Below are 10,685 nucleotides of genomic sequence, written 5' to 3' on the forward strand. Positions count from 1 at the left end.
ATGAAAGACAGGATTAGATGCTAATGATATTACTGATATGTTGTCACACCAAAGAGTAGGCAATGTAGATAGAGGATAGTGTAGATCTTTGTGAATCTTACAAACCTAAGTGATTTCAGCAGCTGTGTGAGCTTAGGAGCAATATTCAGCCTCTGTAGATGAGCTGATAAGATTAGAATCCAGGAAGACACAATAACCAGTGGTTGATCGCCTGTCAAATGTGCAGCCAGCTCAATCAGCATCAGAGTATGCTGAAAGGTAGACAAGACCTTTAGTAAACCACAAACCATGTGAAATAGAGCCTTTGAGAAACCTGAGAACCCTTTTTGCTGCCTGAAGATGTTATTCCTTGGGAGCATGCATGAATTGCCAGATTTAGTTCACAGCAAAGGCAAGATCCGGTCTAGTCCAAGTGAGATATTGTAAACCACCAACAATGGAACGATATTCAGTGGGATTGGACGAGAGAGGCCCACTGTGATCTAGTTTCTGAGAACCAAGATGAGTGCAACAAGGTTTTGCACCCTCCATGTTTGTCTTCTTGAAAAGATCCAATAAGTACTTGGTTTGGTAGAGAAATATGCCCTGTGAAGATCTCTGTACCTTTAAACCCAAGAAATAATGTAGAGGACCAAGGTCTTTGACTGGAAATTGGGCACTTAGTTGCTGAATAAAGTGTTGACAAAGTTGAGGAGAGGGTCAAGTGACAAGAATATCATCAACATAGACAAGAATAATGACTAACTGATGACCATTGAGAACAAATAAAGAAGCATCTGATGAGGATTGTGTGAACCCAAGAGAGTGAAGAGCTTGAAACAGTATATCAAACCAAGCTCAAGGAGCTTGTTTGAGGCCATACAAGGATTTCCTCAACTTACAAACAGAGGTAGGATGTAAGGGGTCAACAAAACCAGGGGGTTGTTGCATGTAGACATCATCCTTTAAGTCTCCATGAAGAAAGGCATTACTAATGTCCAATTGATTTAGAAACCAATTATATTGCACAGTTGTGGTTTGATCCTAATTGAAGAGGCATTTTTTTTTCTTCTTTGGCTGCTTATGGCTTGATCCTAATTGAAGAGGCATTTTTTTTTCCTTCTGGTTTGTTCACTGTTCAGTTGTGGTTCAGTTCTCCACCTTTTGGTTGGAGTACAACAAATGCTTTTAAATTATTAAATTAGGAGAGCTAAGAAAGATATTTTTGTGCTAATTGTTATTTGATAACTCTGGTTTTCTCTTTTGGCGACCACCTTGCTCTCCATTTTTCTTTTTCCTCTTGCTCTGCTGGTTTTTCAGTGTTACAACCTCTCTGCAAAAACCACACTGTATGTGTTTTGCATGTTTGTTCATGCTTCTATTGTTTGTTGTTGTGGTGGTAACCCTGTGAATGGAATTCTCAGTTATCTATTCCTCTAGAATACATGATGCATCTGATTTTTGTTCATTGACAGATGACGCCACATGCTTGAGATTTTTATGCCATCACTCTTGGTTCTTTTGTGATTGTTATTCTTTGTTTTAAAATGTGTATGTTGAGTGTGATGCGTTTAAATTGAGCAGATGCCATAATTTTTTTTATCAAAGAAGGAATCATTAAGGTCACTTTAGAAAATGGATGGGTGTCTGGTTATTTTGTCATTTGAGTGGTGTAGCTTTGTTATGATCTCTATTCCGGCACTGTGTGATTAGTGTTAATGGTTTTTCAACACTGTTTGTAACCTATTTTCGTTGTTGTCATGTAACTTAGTGCTGATGGCTGTGTTTGTGATTTTCAGAAATTTGAATCGTTAGAGGGAGTCTTAGTATCACCGTTCTGCAATGGATTAAGTTCATGCCACGACCTCAATGCATTTTATGGGTGGGGATGAGTGGTACAAATTTTTTGTTTTAGCATGTTTTTGTGTTTGTTGGAAGGTCTCAATTATTATTTTTAGATAATCTATCATCTCATATGGAAGAGTTGAATGCAAAAAAGGTCATGATGACAAATGATACCTTCCTGTTATTAGCTGCTTTTCTTTCTTGAAATGTAATTCTGTTCTAGATTAAGTTTGTTGCACTGTCACAAATTGAGGTATTTTCCTGTGTCCGTTTATTTGTGCTTTGAACTCTTACTTTGAATCTCATTGATTTTTTTGTAGTTTAGATCGGACTATCATCGCAACATCATGATCTACTCTTGCTGCTGCCTTTGATCTAGGGGTCCGGAGCGATTGCACTTGAATCAAGGCTCTGGTAGTGAACTTTCTCATTCTTCCCGAAGTGCTTTAATATGCGCTGTTGATAATTGCGCTCTCTCAACGAACCAGAAATATTTTTAAACAAATCACAACTTCCATATTTAAGAAAATGAGTGGCTTTTTAACAATGCATGAACTAGCTTACATGTTCAACAAAATTCATGGATATTTACATTCAACCTACAAGTATCATTAACTCATAAAAAATTAAGTTTAATTCATGGATGTTTATATTGAACCCGCAAGAATCATTAACTCATAAAAAAATGTTTTGTATTTTCTTTATCGACTATCGCTTCAAATTTTTATCTAAAACATTGTCGAAATGCTTATTGGTTGCGTTTTTTGTCCCTCTATTCATTCATGATTGCATTGAATTTATTCAGGTCCCGCTGCAACGCGCGAGCCTATTTTCTAGTCACTTTAGTCTAAAGAAGGCTTTTCAATTGCACTGTACAAATGAATAGTAACTTGGAGTGGATTTGGAGTTATTTACAAAATTACCATCATCCCTTCACTGCAAATTGAAAATTTCGATTTATTTACAAAATTACCACCGCTTTTGCATAGTTTGGTCCTTTTTATGCAGTAGATTGTAGAAAAATGATCAAAAACAGCTTCAAGCAAGCACATGAGTTTGGTAAGTTTTGGTGTTCATTTGCTGAATTTGTTTATGCTTTGTGTATTGTCTGTTCAATTTATATCAGTTTCAGAATTTATAACTGTGATGTTTATAAATAAGTCTACGGAGTAAGTTGCATAATTGTGCGGCATCTTTTATATGCAGAGAAGAGACGCGCTGAATCTCACTCCGCCATTCGCCCCTCCGTCCTCTCATGATCTCTCACACCCTCTCTCTAATTTCAGAACAATATTAAGCAGCTTAAGCTCTCTTTGCATTGAATCAATGGCAGTCATCTAGAGGTGATTTTTCTTTGCCTTTTTGTTGGGTTAGTGAATTTTTAGCTTAATTTGGGTAGTGTAGGTTTCGTTTTGGCTTAATTTCGATTTTAAACTCTAATAAAATATTGGTTTTAGGGATTTCTTCTTTGTGATCATCTTCATGTTTGATTGGTGATTTAGCATGTGGATTGTCTACTTCTTTGATGAAAACTCTCACCGTTGGGACTAATATAGGTTTCTCATATTTTCTTGCACCATTTGTGAGGGATTTAATTTTCCTTTTCTGGGTTTTCTTATACTCAAGGTATGATTTACATTCTGGAATTCATGGTTCAATTGGAAATCACGATGACATATCAACATGCGTTGGACCCTCGATTTTGTATTATTTACATTCCTGCCATTGCCAAAAAGCATGGGCTGCAGAGACAAAGAGAGGGAGATAGGTGGGGGATGGCAGGGAGGGGAAGGGAGAGGGAGGAGTGAGGTTGCCATAAAAAGGGGTTATGGTTGATTTTTTTTTCTCCTCAAATCAAGGGTTGGTGTCGGGATTGAGGGATGTGTCAAAATTGCCAATAGAAGCCTAAATTAATGGGTAGCTGTCGGTGATTGAAAGATTGAGAGGGAGAAAATTGGGGGAGGTTGTCACTGACCTGATGGAGTGAGCGATTTTGTGAGGATTACACTGACTTATTGACTAGCAACACAAGACAAGACATGCTTCCAGTAAACCGCCTCTGTCGTTTTCCTCTTCTCGCCTCCGTCTACCTCCTCTCCCCTTCTTCGTCTCCCTCCTCCTCCTCTCTCTCTCTCTCTCTCTATGGAATCGATCGATCTTCGAAGAGGATAAAAGGATCTAAAATGGTGTGTTTCTTCTACTGTGATTCTGTGTTTTTAATTTTTCTGGGTTTGGCTTCTTCTGTTATTCCACTACTAATTTACAAAAATAATGAATTTTGTACATTTTGTTTTTATTTTACTTTTTGTTATATTTCATTGCAATATCAAATAAAGTTGGTATTTTAAAATCTCACTGCAATTTTTTTTGTTATATTGTTGGTGGGTATCTTTAATTATGCCCTGAAGGAGGAAGGCAAAGAGAGGACAAACCTGGGTTTGGGGCATAAAAGGGATCTTTAGATTTCTGTAAAAATACTTTGTGCCTTTTTGCTATAGGTGATGAGTGTTCATGAATATTTATGCTTTAATATAGCTGTTACAGGAGCAAGTTGTTTAGTTAAAATCCTAAGAAGATTAGGGTAAAACATTCCGGCTGTCTCATTATTGATAGTCTGAATTTCTGCAATCTCTGAGATATATTTGGGATAGTTTTATAGTGATATACGTCAAGGTTCAAGAAACAGTTTGCTGCACTGCATTATAGGAGTATCTGGTTGATGAAATTTTTCTGATTTAAGCATTTAGCTCCTCGACTGCATTAAATCAGTATTTAAAGAAATTTTTGTATGAGAATGCATTGATAGAATTTTTTTTGCCCAAAAATCAACTTACAGAGCTTCCTGTGAGTTAGTCTTAGCTTTTGATTTAATTTTTTTTAGAATTATTATCATTTTTTTTATCTCTGCTGCTGTTTTGGATTTTTTTTTTTTTTATGATTTTTACGCGATGTTCATCTGTGTAGGCACTCAAATTAGTGTTTTGGAGTGCATCTTGACCAGACCACCACAAAAGAGAAAATGGAAACCAAAATCAGAGCCATCAAAACAAACAAATGCTGGTATGTCCTAAAAAAGGTTGGTTTGTGTACTTTCAAAAAATATATGGAAGATGAGAATATTGATCATGGTGTAGAATGTGATGGTAATGTGGTTGAAAAAGATAAAATGTTGCACGAAAAGATCTCGGAGCTCATTGACGAAAATATGCAGCACCAGGCTGAGTTGATAAGGAGAAACAAGGAGAATAGAGAAACAATTGAGTGGCTTTTATCCCAGGTGCATAAGCTAACAGATGGGAACAAAATTTTGAGATTAATCTGGGAATCCATTAGGATACTACTGATCATACAATTGCAATCCATAAGGATGCTACTGATTATACAATTACAAGGCAAAACAAGCCTCAGTTTTCAAAGTCTAAGTCCATGGGGCCATCTTTCCCTAGAAGGCTCACTGGATGCCTAGAACTTGATCTTAATTAGCTACTTTTCAAATTTAGTAGGTAGAGTTATAAGTTTTCAAATGTATTTGTTTATATGCTTTCATAATACATGTGAAGATTCCGAGTCAATTATAACATATTTCAATTTTTAATTTTATGAGTATAGAAAAGGAACTGAATGCTTTGTTATTTTGATCTTGTAGCTGAAGCCAAGTCTGGATAGAGAGAAAGATCTCATGGCAGGAATCATGGACTTGATGAAGGTAAGGTTAACAAAGTGTGCTTTAGCACCAAGATTGGAATCTGGGTGTTCTGAGTTTTGTTTTGTTGTGATTTTCTATAATCTAGATGCTGAAATACTTGGAGTTGGAATTAATAAGAATTGATTGAACATGGATTTTTTATTAGATTGGTATGGCTGACATAGTTAAGAAGTAGTTTAAGATGCAGTGATTAGGGAATTTCTTTAACTGAACATATTTGTTTTCACGAGGTAGATAGAATCCTCTGTAATTTAATTAACTAGATTGAAATTTGGGATTTGGATTCTTAAACTATGGTGGTTAATGTCGCTTTTTTGGTGAATTTTTCAAGTGTGGGATTTATATTGTTATTCTCAGTTGGTATATAAATATTTGAGTGTGCAAGAAATGGTTACCATACAAGAAACACAAGAATTGAAATTAGAAGGGATAAGGGCAGTTTGCAGAGGGTTGGTTCGGGGATGGTAAAAGTTGCGTAGGTGGCGAGATTAATGGTGGTGGTTTCGTGGTGCCGTAGTTCTCCGTGAAAAATGGCGACGGTCGTCGCCTTGCTATTTCTGTGCAGAGCAACAGTATCGAAAGAGAGAGAGAGGGAGAGAGAGAGAGAGAGAGAGAAAGAGAGAGAGAGAGAGAGAGGTGAGGGAAATAGGGAGAGTAGTAGAGAGGGAGTGAGACATGAGGGTGGTGGCAAGTTGGTGCATCGAGGGAGTGGCAAGTGAGGTGGTGGTGGTTTCTCGAACGGGAGATTTATGGTGTACTAGAGAACTTGACTCCTCTCTCAGTCTGGTCTCTGGAGAAGAAAACCAAACATAGCTATGCATTAGCAAAGTTTGAAATGAGGATTTTTAATCTTTGGCATGCTATTGTCTTTATTTGATCATTCTTTGAAAAAAATTCTGATGGACAAGTGAAATAAACTGAATGAAAACTTGGAGAAGAAGTTCTGATTTTTAATATCTTTAATCGGGGATTATTATGATGCCCTTTGACAATTGAAATGTGAATGCATTATGTTGCTTAGAACACAAGTCAATATTTTTTAAACTGGAACAAAACTCCATTATCTAGACTCGAGTTTTGCTAAAATTGTTTTATAAATTTCATTATAGTTAACAAAAAATAAACTTATGAAATCTCAATTATGATTGTTCATGTGCCCCTACTGAGAAATGTGTTAGGTATGATGATGGATGCTATAGATAGAAAAATGTTGGCTTAAGGTTGGATTGCAGGTAAATATGTGCTATCCTGGATGATGGAATTGCATAGCATCCTAAGTTTCTATATTTTTCTCAACAGATTTACTGAAAATGTTTTTCAAGGATATTCAACAATAACTTTAATCTTCAGACTCTCATTGTTGCAGTCTCTAATGCTTTAGTTAATCCTATTAGCCTATTGTTAGATCAATTAAAAGAGTGTTTTAGCCTTCTGTTAGTGTTTCGTCTTATATACTTTCTCATTGTTAGATCAGTTGTGATTCTGTGTGGTTCATGTTTCCGGGTGTAAAATTGTTCATACAATCTCACTTTTGCATCTAATTAATGAGCCAAAAAGAAAATTTTTAACATTTTAAATCCTAATTATCTCTATTTCAGCCAATGCATATTTTTTCCACCTAAAAGTCTTTGATGCATGTCTTCTTTTTTTTTAAGTATTGAAACATACATTGTTCTAAATTTGTTGAGCACTTGAAACTTTACAAGTTAAGACTTGGAATTTTATGATATATGATAACTGTTTTGTATGTTTGTTGTTGATTAAGCACGTGGGATACAACTCGGTCTTAGACACTTAATAAAAATTTATTGTTTGAAATTAATGGGGCACAGGTTATTCTCATGATATTGGCTGCAAATGCTGCAGTAGGAGTGATTACAGAAACCAACGCAGAAAAAGCTTTTCAAGTAACTTTTACATTTATAGCATTTCAGAATTCGCATAAATACCATAAAACATCTTGAAAGACTACCATTTCAAGCGGATCTTTTCTTTCATGCGGAAACCAAGCTTCCTTTTTCTTAACTCATTCTACTAAAACTTCAAATTATGTTCAATTTGTTGATTGGCTGTTAGCACTTAAGTTGATCTATTTATTTCCAATGTACCCTTTTTTATGCATGACTGCTTTTCTGTTGCATGTTTAAAAGATGAATGCATCAATTCTTAGGTAACCTTCTTTTTGTTCTGTGATGTAGGACAGAGTAGGACAGCGGAAATAGATTGTTTAGCGGAAGTGAATAGACATAAAACTTAAATTCAAACATCATTTCCATTTATGCTTCTGTTTTATAGGACTGGGGGGGGGGATAAAAACAGTATATTTTGTTGTTGCATGTTTCATTAATTCAAACTTACAAATATACACTCTCTTCATTATGCACAGTATGTTGATGTGAACTGAATCTAAATAATTTGTCTTTCTGTCGAAAATATTCATAGTATGTCTTGCATTACAGTTTCAAAACCCACAGCAGCGCGTGGGCAATTTTATTTTCCCTCTCCCTATATGTAGTTTAATATAATTCAACAAGTTCAAAGAGAATGATCAGAATGAAGGTTTGTATTAGATCCGATGTGCTTCCTCTTTCTATGCATTTTGGTTCAAATTAGGGTTTTAGGTTGAAACCCGAAATGAAAAGAGAATAAAGTTTTCAGGATCTTAGGATTTTGTGTTTCGATGAGAGGAAAAGATGAGAAATTTATTAAGAAAAGTTGTGATCGGATTTTGCATGTTTACCGTTTTCAAGGTACGGTGTTCATCGATCTTAACTTTAAATTTGTTTCTCAATTTTTTTTGTAGTTTTGGATTTGTAAAAACCCTCGATTGAATCGGGAGCCTTGTGCACTGGGTACGACCGACAAAGGAACTTAGGTGGTAGCTGTATTACTAATTAGCTACAGAATTTATATATTCTTATGAGTACGGTATGGGTGCAGGTTTGCTAGTTTTCTTTTTGGGATGAAATTACTTTAAATACAAAGGAAATTTTGATTGATATTATTGGGTTGTATGCAGAAATTTAAGTTTTACCTATTTTGATAATGCTCGGTTTTTGTGTATTGAGTTGGATAGACAGTTCATAAGTTTGGTTCCATATTTATTCGGAGAAGAAAACACAAAGAGGGCAACACAATAACCCTAGGATGATTATATATGGAATGAATTAAATCTATTAATGAATTATATTTTGGGTGTTGTTAGGAAGAAACGCCTACACTCCAAATATTTATAAATTGGATTCATTATAAAATAGGTAAATTGTATGCATTACTTTGGCATAAATCTTTTGTTAAATTTTATTTTGCTGACTTTTAGTTTTTGACTTTCCTTTGGCAGGACTTTTAATTAAGCATGCATCTTTGGTGTAATATTATCATATTCTTGAGGTTTGAATTTTTTACTCTTACTTTTGTGACCATTATACGTTTGCATATCTATCTTTTGGGTTATCCATCAATTAAAAATTATTATGTGAGGATTTTGATTGTTGACTTATCATTGGTATATTTCAAGTGGTTTTTGATATTTTGATAGGTGTTGGAAAAAAAAAGATGAAATTGTTTTGCGCTCAATGCATAGTTAATCTTAAAATAGGGTTTATTAAATTGGTTTGATGATATATAGGTGGTAACAAATTAATGATGTAAACTTCTACAAGGAAGAGGCTGATGAGAGACTTCGAGAGGCTGCAACAAGACCTGTCTGCGAGGATTAGTGGGGCGCCTCAGGATAACAATATAATGTTGTCGGCGAGGTTAGTTATTTTTTAGGCTTTGCTTCTACAAACGTGAACTCATTACATGGAAACCGAATTTTATGTGAATTTTAATTGTTATATATCAAACTCCTCTGCACTGAACTATGTGTATTACAACAATTATAATTAGAACTTGGATGAAATGGGCTCCATACAACAAAACTCATGCCCTAACAATAATAATTAGAACCAAATTTGATAATTTCTCATAGTTTAGGCCATTTGGCGAAGTCAGAATGAGAAACATAGATGTTTTCTTTATCTTATGCTATTTGTTTGACTGTAAATCGTATGGAGTAAATCTTTTGGTGTCATTCTAAATAAATTGGAAATATGTCTCATGCAAAATTAATGTTGATGTTTATCAATGGAAATAAGTTTTGAAGTGATTACCTTTCTTTATACAAGTTCTCTTCACAATGAAACCTATATTATATAGTCACTTTTACTTGCTTTCGCACAGAGGGGTGTCTGGACATGTAATTGGCGTGTCATTACTCACTAAATCTTTTTTATCCTTATCTTCTATATTAATATCACCATTTTTTGGGGTGCTCATTGAGTGGTTTGGCAGGTAATAGATAAAGGTTTTAATGCATTCATTTAATGTTATTGCAGATCCGCTAAATTCTTCAAGAAGTCCAGTTTACAGAACTGAAGCTGTTTAAGCACAAGGTGTCCCAGTTTATAGATGAGGTATTATAAAATTTAAAAAGGGTCAATATTATCATTATTGATCCTTAACATTTAACTATCAAAGCTTGAGTTTATAATAATTAATTCTTCACTGATGATATGTTGTGATGGGGTTTACTAATTTTCAGTACTCTTCAATTCTTTTTAATCAGCAAAATCAAATAACCCATGGAATTTATGGCATACAATTAGTTTCCTTTCAGTTGGGTTGAAATGATATTGATTGTGCTGTTATGAAGCTCCTTTTTATAGTTAGGTTGAAAATCATATTGATAGATTCTTTATTTGGTTGGTCCTATCTGTAACAAATGGGGTTGTTTTGTTTGATGTTTGAATCAAAATTTGATCTTTTTTTGTGTGAAATTATGATGGAATCGCAAATTTGTGAGGTATATCTCAGCGCCAAACTAATCCTCGCAGGCAGGTCTTGTTGTAGCCTCTCGAAGTCTCTCATCAGCCTCTTCCTTGTAGAAGTTGACATCATTAATTTGTTACTACCTATATATCATCAAACCAATTTAATAAACCCTATTTTAAGATTATCTATGCATTGAGCGCAAAACAATTTCATCTTTTTTTTTTCCAACACCTATCAAAATATCAAAAACCACTTGAAATATACCAATGATAAGTCAACAATCAAAATCCTCACATAATAATTTTTAATTGATGGATAACCCAAAAGATAGATACGCAAA

At 34.7% G+C, this 10,685-nt stretch overlaps 2 long non-coding RNA genes across 3 annotated transcripts; both read left to right on the forward strand.

The window, feature by feature from the left end:
- The first annotated feature begins 2,809 nt into the window (after positions 1–2,809).
- Positions 2,810–5,658, forward strand: LOC126620850 (uncharacterized). 2 transcript variants are annotated; one of them, XR_007622689.1, is made up of 4 exons: positions 2,810–2,883; positions 3,031–3,167; positions 4,789–4,884; positions 5,471–5,658. It is a non-coding gene; the product is annotated as an uncharacterized LOC126620850 (long non-coding RNA). The 2 variants fall into 2 exon arrangements; XR_007622688.1 differs by lacking the exons at positions 4,789–4,884; positions 5,471–5,658 and adding an exon at positions 3,282–3,545.
- A 3,171-nt stretch (positions 5,659–8,829) lies between these two features.
- Positions 8,830–10,082, forward strand: LOC126620857 (uncharacterized). Its single transcript, XR_007622695.1, has 3 exons — positions 8,830–8,920; positions 9,159–9,288; positions 9,910–10,082. It is a non-coding gene; the product is annotated as an uncharacterized LOC126620857 (long non-coding RNA).
- Positions 10,083–10,685: the final 603 nt, after the last annotated feature.

The sequence above is a fragment of the Malus sylvestris genome, chromosome 5 (genome assembly GCF_916048215.2).
Source record: "Malus sylvestris chromosome 5, drMalSylv7.2, whole genome shotgun sequence".
NCBI classification, from domain to species: Eukaryota; Viridiplantae; Streptophyta; class Magnoliopsida; order Rosales; family Rosaceae; genus Malus; species Malus sylvestris.